Here is a 7622-nt window from a genome sequence, read left to right as displayed (position 1 = left end):
AAAAAAAAAAAAAAAAAAAAGAACTCCATCTACTTTCCCTCGATGCAGCCTGAGATCACTGCACTGTCTCTGGTGTCCAGAAGAGAGCTGACCTTCAATAAAGGAACTCTGTCTTTGCTGTACAGTTGGAAACCCTCAGTGTATCTCTGTAATTTTACCTAGCAACTTTACGTAGACCTCAAGCACATGAAGAATCAAGGGATGTGATTACCCACAGCATGCCTCACGAGATACAGCAGCAGCATATGGGTAGGAAATATGACTAAGTATGGGTAGAGGATCAGAAATGAATGTCAGAAATACAAATACGTCGTTAGCATAAAACTTTATCAGTCTCTCCATCAACACGTCTAGAAACATTCCACTCAGTAGGGATACACAGAGGGTGTCTTAGTGACACTGAGACGGGTTTGTGTGCACGTGGAATCATTCAGGCCTGCTGAACAGAGCTAGACACGTGGGCCATGTCTGTACATTTCCTTTTTTTGAGTTAGACCAGAGATTCGAAGACTGCATTCCCAGTCCAGTCTCCAGGACTGTGCAAGAATGTGCCAGGGACAAAGCTGAGGGCAATGCACTTAATAAGAACTTTCAGCGAAAGGTGTGCAGGTGGTTATAGACAACCCAAGGCAAGAAACACAATGCGGGCAGGCTGGTCCCTTCTTCACCAGAAGACAGGGATGTAATCAGAGCAGGGGCTATGCTCAGAGTTGAGAATGACAATATGGCCCCTGATATGGAGGGAAGATGATACAAATTTGTGTGTGTGTGTGTGTTGACTTCTCGACCTTCAGGTTTCCAGGTCAGAAGAGCAGGTGGGAAACAAATCCCGCAGGAAAGTCTCTAGACAGGCTTCATCTCCCCAATTTTGAAAGGATAAACTGTCACTTGGCACTCCCAAAGGTGGGCCACACACTTGCAGGGCTGCTGTGCAGCGTGAACGAGAGCACCAAGGAGCCTCACCCTACGTAAGCCAGAAGGATGTGCACAACCAAGGGGTAGACACTTTCTGTTCATACAAATTATGAATCAAAGGAAACAGAATGCTCTGTTCTCAGGCCAGTCCTGCCAATCCTATTCAGTGCAGCATGGCAAGAGTCTAGCCAAAGACAAGATAAAGAAACAAAAACCATTTCTTCCATTGTTTGTTTGTCTTTTATTTTCTGAGACAAGACAAGGCTTCACTGCGTAGCCCTGGCTGGCCTGGAACTTAATTATGAAGAAGAGGTTAGCCTATAGCTTAGAGAGATCCATCTCTGTCTCTGCCTCCTAAATGCTGGGATTAGAGCCATGAGCTACCCAGCCTGGCTTACGTTTCCCAATAGTCTTTCATTAAACCCGAAAGGCACAATACAAAAAGCCTCAGCTTAAACTTGATACTTTACACAAAAGTTACTATAAATGGATCTCAGGCTCAAGTGTGAAAGAAGAAACTAAACTGCCAAGGAAACAGAAAAAGAGAAGCAGAAGGGAGGGTCTCTAGGCCGGGGCAGGTAGGGAATCCCCAGCTGCTTCTGTTTTCTCTTTCCTTTCTGATTGCTTGTTTGGAGACAAGGTCTCACTGTGTACCTCTGGCGGGCTTGGGATCCACAGATATCCCCTTGCTTCTGCATCCCAAGGGCTGGGCTTCAAGGACTATGCCACCATACTCTGCTAGGTGAATAAGCCTTAAGACTTTACATCAGAAACAAAGGGGCAAAAATCCCCAACCTGCCAACCACTAAAGGGAGAAGGGATTCCCCGAAATGCTCATCATGGTTAGAGGCAACTTTCTCTCTGAGCGGTCCCCTTGAGGAGGAGGAAACGCTGGTGTAACTGTCAGGAAGGAGCCAGAAGTCAGGGTCTCCAGAGTAGAAGAATGAGCCAGAGGAAACAGTGATAGAAACAACCCATCCGATTCAAACGTGAGGGAGGCAGAATCATGTAGCCTTTTTGCTGAAGGAGTTGTGGGCGGCAGATGCGTACACTCGATCTCTGACACTGTCAAAATCACCATGGACTGTCCCATTTGTATGTCAGAATAGCAAACAAAACCCCAAACCAGTGACAATCCTGAGTGTGTGTGAGATGCGTTCTCTCAGACAGCACTGAGTGGAATGTAGTGTCATGGCATTCTGGGAATGAGATGCCCACTCCTTATAAAGTTAAACAGGTCACCATGAGCTTCAGCAACCGCACTCTGGGGCGTTGATCCCAGAGGTGGGAAAACGACGTTCACGCAAGCAGACACTGGGTGCTCATAGCAGTTTTGCGTGCAATAGCTTCATTCTGAAAGGACCCAAGCACTCTTTCAAGGAGGCTGGATGGCGGAGCTTCTGCACCACGAAGGCCACAACAACAACACAGAATAAACCACCGCATGAGCGAGCGCTCAAGCACCTGTTTTCTGGTGGAACTCCAACTGAGGAAAAATGCCGAGCCCAGGAGGTGCCACATCGATGTGTTTGTACAGAGATGACAGCACCAGAGAAATGGAGGAACAGCCTCTTGGCAGCCTGCACTGAGGAACGGAGGAAGTGGAACAGCGTGAGGCACCACGCAGAGAGGGCACTGATATTGCTAGCTAGCAGTCAGATGTTTTACATGGTGACATCACACATATCCTGACAGACACAAAGCACACAGACATAGGCACGAGACACACAGATACACAAACACAGCTAGATGCACAGACCCAGAGGCGGGCATAGGGATGTTGGTATGAAAACTGGTGGAGCCTGCAGTCTGAGCAAGGTTGATGGTTGGTGTCACGGCTAAATGCCTGGTTGTGTTCTGTGCTGTAGTTTGGAAGATGTTATCATTGGGGAGACAAGGTGAGGGGTGTTTGCATGAGTGAGCTCTGTATTGTTTTCTTTTCCCTTCTCCCCTTCCTTCCTTCCTTCCTTCCTTCCTTCCTTCCTTCCTTCCTTCCTTCCTTCCTTCCTTCCTTCCTCCCTCCCTCCCTTCTCTGACAGAGTCTCACTATGTAGCCCAGAGAGTTGTGGCCAACTCACCATCCTCCTGAGCGCTACAGCCACAGCCACCCACTCTAGCTCCAACTCTCTATGTGATGTCTTGCAGTCGCCATAGGGCTGCTATTATCCCCAAACAGAAAAATTTAACAGATTGTTTCAACTGAATACACATGGTCTTATGCATCATTCCAAAGGTTGGGGTTGGGGTTGGGGTTGGGGCTCCATTCTGGATACCCTTCAGGATATCCAAAAGTTAGAGCCCGCTTTGGGGCATATCCAACATCAGCTTTTCTAGGTCATTCAGTAAAACGTTTATCTCTGGCTAATCAATAATGCGAGTCCTTTCCCCACATCCTCCTTCACACTTGGCACAGTCAGGACTTGAGAATCCTCACTGGCATGAGGAATGTGAAACTGTATCTTATCACTGTTTTAGTTTTTCCCCCTGATTAGCTGTGGGTTGAAATTCTTTTCATACTTTATTAATCCTTTTGGGGCTGATCTCTTAGACCTTAGAGATATCTAGTCAGACATCTGGTGTTACATGTCCCAGATGTTGAGCTCACTTTGTTGATTCCATTCTTCAGACATCTTTTTTTAAAAAAAAAAAAATTATTTTATGTTTATTGGAGATGGGTCTCATACCTCATGTTGTTCGTTGGCCTGAAACTCTCTATGTGGCAGAGGTTGACCTTGAACTCCAATCTTCCTGCCTTCATTTCCCAAGTGTTGGAGTAACAGGCTGCTGGGCATTAAACCCAGGACCTTATGCACGCTAAGCAAGAGCTTTACCAACTGAGGTACATCATAGCCCATTGACTTTCTTTTCTTTTCCTCTCTCTCTCTCTCTCTCTCTCTCTCTCTCTCTCTCTCTCTCTCTCCTCCCCCTCTCTCAATTTTATAAAACTGCCTCCAGAGCTTCTCAGTTTTGCTTACAAAGTCCAGAACCAAAGAACCTTCAAAACCACATCTTTAAATCTCCTGAGTGCGGAGATGTCCGGGTGGCTTCAGAACTTGCAATGTATTCTGAGTAGCCAGCAGAAGCAGGCAGAGAAGAAAGCCCTGTGCTCAGCGGCCCGGGTGTGCCTCTGGGAGTCCGGCTACCTCTTCGTCAGTCTGTCTTAAGCATAACGGGCTCCTATGTGTTTGAGCCGCTGCCTCTGAAAGGATCAGACTGATGGCTAACATGCCTCTCTTACTGACTTTGTTTCTTGGCTACAGTCTTCCCAGTACAGATTTCAACAAAGAGTTAGAGCCTTCCTGGGAGAATGTTCTAGCAGTTCTTCCTTTCTGCTCAGTAGGCATAGGGACTTTTCCAGTGTGTTACTGTTCCCTCCCGGACTTCCTTTAGTGCACTCCAAAGGACTGGCAAGAGCCCCTCTCTGCAAAGCCATGGCTTTTCAATGTAATGCTGAATCACAGGGTCACCTGCTTTTCTTCTTTAATGACAGCAATGGCAACCACGGAAGGGATATCAACAGGGTTGGGTGTCAGGTCACCTGGAGACAGAAACTGGATGTTTTAATAGACATGGTCATTCAGTAGTGGTGGGCTTACATTTTTGGTTTTGGTCATGTATGTTTGTCTGTGTGAGGGTACGTGCATGTTGTGAGTGCTGATGTCCTCAGAGCCACAGATGGTGCTGGAGTCCCAGGAGCTGGAGTTGCAAGCAGTTGTGAGCCAACTGATGTGGGTGCTGGGAACTGAACTACATCCTCTCCGAGAGCAGTAAGTTGTCTTTAACCACAGAGCCCTCTCTCTAGCTCCAAGTGGTGGATATTCAAGAAGAAAGGAAGGGGGCACCTTCAAGTGGCCATGAGGGGTCAAATGGGGCCAGGTGGCAATCTCACAGAGGCACTTCAGTCTCCATGTGCCTGAGAGGTAACTAAAGTAATAAAGGGGTCTGGAGCTCTCCCAAGGCCTTTTAGATGTAAATGCAGTAGTTAACAGCTCTCAGCGGGGAGCCTGGTGTTAAGTGAGAGGTCAGCCACTGCCACCTGCTACTGGGGAGGCAGCTGCCTACTTTGTTTGAAAGAACCTGGAGAGGGGTTGGTGAGATGGTTCAGTGGGTAAAGCACTTGCCACCAAGGTTAATGGCCTGAATTTGATCCCTGCAACCCACAAACTCACATTGTGGAAAGAGAGCTTAGAAATCATCCTCTGACCTGCACACAGACACACACAGACACACACACACACACAGAGACACACAGACACAGACACACAGACACACACAGACAGACACACACAGACAGACACACACAGACAGACACACACACAGACACACACAGACACACACACAGACACACACACACAAGACACATACACAGAGACACACACAGACACACACACACACACACACACACACACACACAGGTAAATAAATGTAACCTAAAGATTAAAATCACAAAGAACCCAAAGAGGAAACAAAATGAGCTTCAGTGCTCCAGAATCAGTCTACTAAATTGGAACATCCTTGAAAGACCGGGCTATGTTCTTTTTCTGTATTCACACATCTTTTTCTCTTTAAAAAATAAAAAATAAAAATAAAAATCACACACACCATTTCCACAAGGAACCAACACTTCACATCTAGACAGGCATTAAATGGATTTACAAAATGGATTTGAGCGTACTAGGTTTTTTGTTTTTTAAATCTCGAGTTGATAAAGCAGTAGTTTCAGAGCATTAAATTCCTTGGAGTTGCATCTCGCGTTCATGATTATTTTCAAACATATCTTCTCTCTCGGGTTTCTGAGAATCTAGCTGGGGATGGCTACCCAACCTGGACTGGTGTGCACCTGTACAGTTGTCTGAGAGCGCTCTACAGGCCTCTGGTTCTCAGGTGCTCTGGCCTGGGCTGGCCTCGTCCCCGGACCCCGGGTGCCCACACCCACCCCAGAGGTGTTGGCAGGGTAAGCTCTATTGGGGAGAGCCATGGGTAGTTAGCGGGTGGTCCTTTGAACTTAGCTAGCTGGACTCTCCCAAACCACAGGTCTTAAATGAGAGCTCACTAAGGTTGCCTTCCTCTGAAAAAGCCGTTCTAGTTGTGTGTGTGTGTGCAGGCAGAGATGATGTCTGCCTGATGTTTGTCTCCCACAACCCAGTTCCAAGAGTTTCCCCAAACACAGAGATCCACTCTTGCATGTTCCGTGGCTCAGCAGCTGCCTAGCTAGCAAACAGCCAGGAGTCAGATCTGATCCTCGGAGAACCAAATCCTCGTCCAAGCTTTGCTCCGCGTTCCAAACCAGGGGGCTGGACTACCACCTCAAAATCCCAAGCCGGGTACGCGAGGTCCATACAAGCCCTAAAAACCAGAGTTTACAACAAACCATAGCAGAACACGAGGACTGCACCCCCCCCCCGCAGCCACTGGGACCCCGCGCTTCCGCAGGACTAGGAGATCAAGTTACCGCGGGAAGATCGAGCCAAGCGGGACTCAGTGCCAGTGCCAGCAGGTGGCCGCAGGTGGGTTGGGGGCTACGCGTGGCGCCCAAGGGCCTAGGAGCCCGAGACAGTCCCCGAAAGGCGGAAGCCTGTACAAGTGCCTGTCGCCGCCCTCTGCTCAAAGGGAAACTGCTTCTCCTCGTGGGGAAGGGCAGGGCAGGGATCGACCGCTGGGCAGCAGGTGTGTGATCAGCCGGCACCACTGGCTTGGATGGACCCCTAGTGTGCCTCAGAGCCCATCAGACCCCCTCCGTAGCTGAGGGCGGTCTCTCTAGACAGAGGTCACCTCCTCCCCCCTAAACTCCTCCCCCACCTCCCCTCACCAAGCCTAGGCCTCTCGAGTTTCAGCGACCCCGGAGTCCCAAGAGCTGTCAGGAAACCATCCCTGTATATCCCCAGGCTTCCAGTCCCCACTGGTGTGGACCTGAGTCTATACTCGCGTCCACCCTTCCTAAGAAAGATCGGGGCTGTCGACGTGGTGTCGGGTCCCGGAGGTCGCCTAGCTGCCACCTGCCGGGCCACCTGCACCTCTGGTCAGGTGTGACCCAGACGCTCCTGGCTTAGAAGAAGGGAAACAGAGTTCTGCTGCCCTCACCGAGCGCCCCTTCTTTCGCCTCTCTGGGAGTCAGACTCCGTACCGGGGTCTCCCGCTCGCAGGGGCCCCGAGACAAAGGCACCAGGGCCGCCCCTCGCGTCCCTGCTAATGATCACTTACCGGTGCTAGCTGTTACTCGGAGGCCAAGAGGGGCCCAGGAGCCAGGGATCCAGGCGGATGGGACCCAACGCTGGGCTAGGGGTCGCTGGGGCGCGGGTACTACGTTCCGGGGTCGTGAAGCCCAGGCCGCCTGAGTCAGAGGCTCGTCCTCGCTGGCGCGCAGCGGCGGTGACTGACAGTGGCTGCTCCAGGGACCGGCGCGCACCCCGCTCCCGCTCCCGCCCCGCCTCCCACTGCTTGAAAGCAGGTAAAGGCGCGCTACTGAGAGGGCGGGGGACACGCGGGGATCCAGGGACAGGGCAGCCCTCGGAGCGGTGGGGCGGGGCTTCGCTCGTCACCGCCCTACGCTCCGCACCGCTGCTCTCTGGACTTTCTTGCTTCTGGAATCTGAAGAGCAGGACCTGGCAAGAGAGGTCTAAATGGCATCGCCCAGAACCGCGGGATAACCTGAGCCCTGGAACCTGTCCCCGATTAGGCCTGAGGTGGATCTCAGCTGTGGTCTGGGA

At 50.5% G+C, this 7622-nt stretch overlaps 1 protein-coding gene across 4 annotated transcripts in view; it reads right to left on the bottom strand.

Moving 5' to 3' along the window:
- Mbp (myelin basic protein) overlaps window positions 1-7394 on the bottom strand; it is a 108849-nt gene extending 101455 nt beyond the window's left edge. For all 4 annotated transcript variants that reach the window (XM_029546893.1, XM_029546895.1, XM_029546894.1 and 1 more), the window contains exon 1: window positions 7117-7394. The gene's annotated coding sequence lies outside the window, so the exon portion shown is untranslated. The remainder of the gene's footprint in view (window positions 1-7116) is intronic.
- Window positions 7395-7622: the final 228 nt, after the last annotated feature.

The sequence above is a fragment of the Mus pahari genome, chromosome 15, assembly GCF_900095145.1.
Source record: "Mus pahari chromosome 15, PAHARI_EIJ_v1.1, whole genome shotgun sequence".
Lineage (NCBI taxonomy): Eukaryota > Metazoa > Chordata > Mammalia > Rodentia > Muridae > Mus > Mus pahari.
Note: the sequence above shows the minus strand (reverse complement) of the source record. Positions and strands in the feature narration are given on the sequence as shown.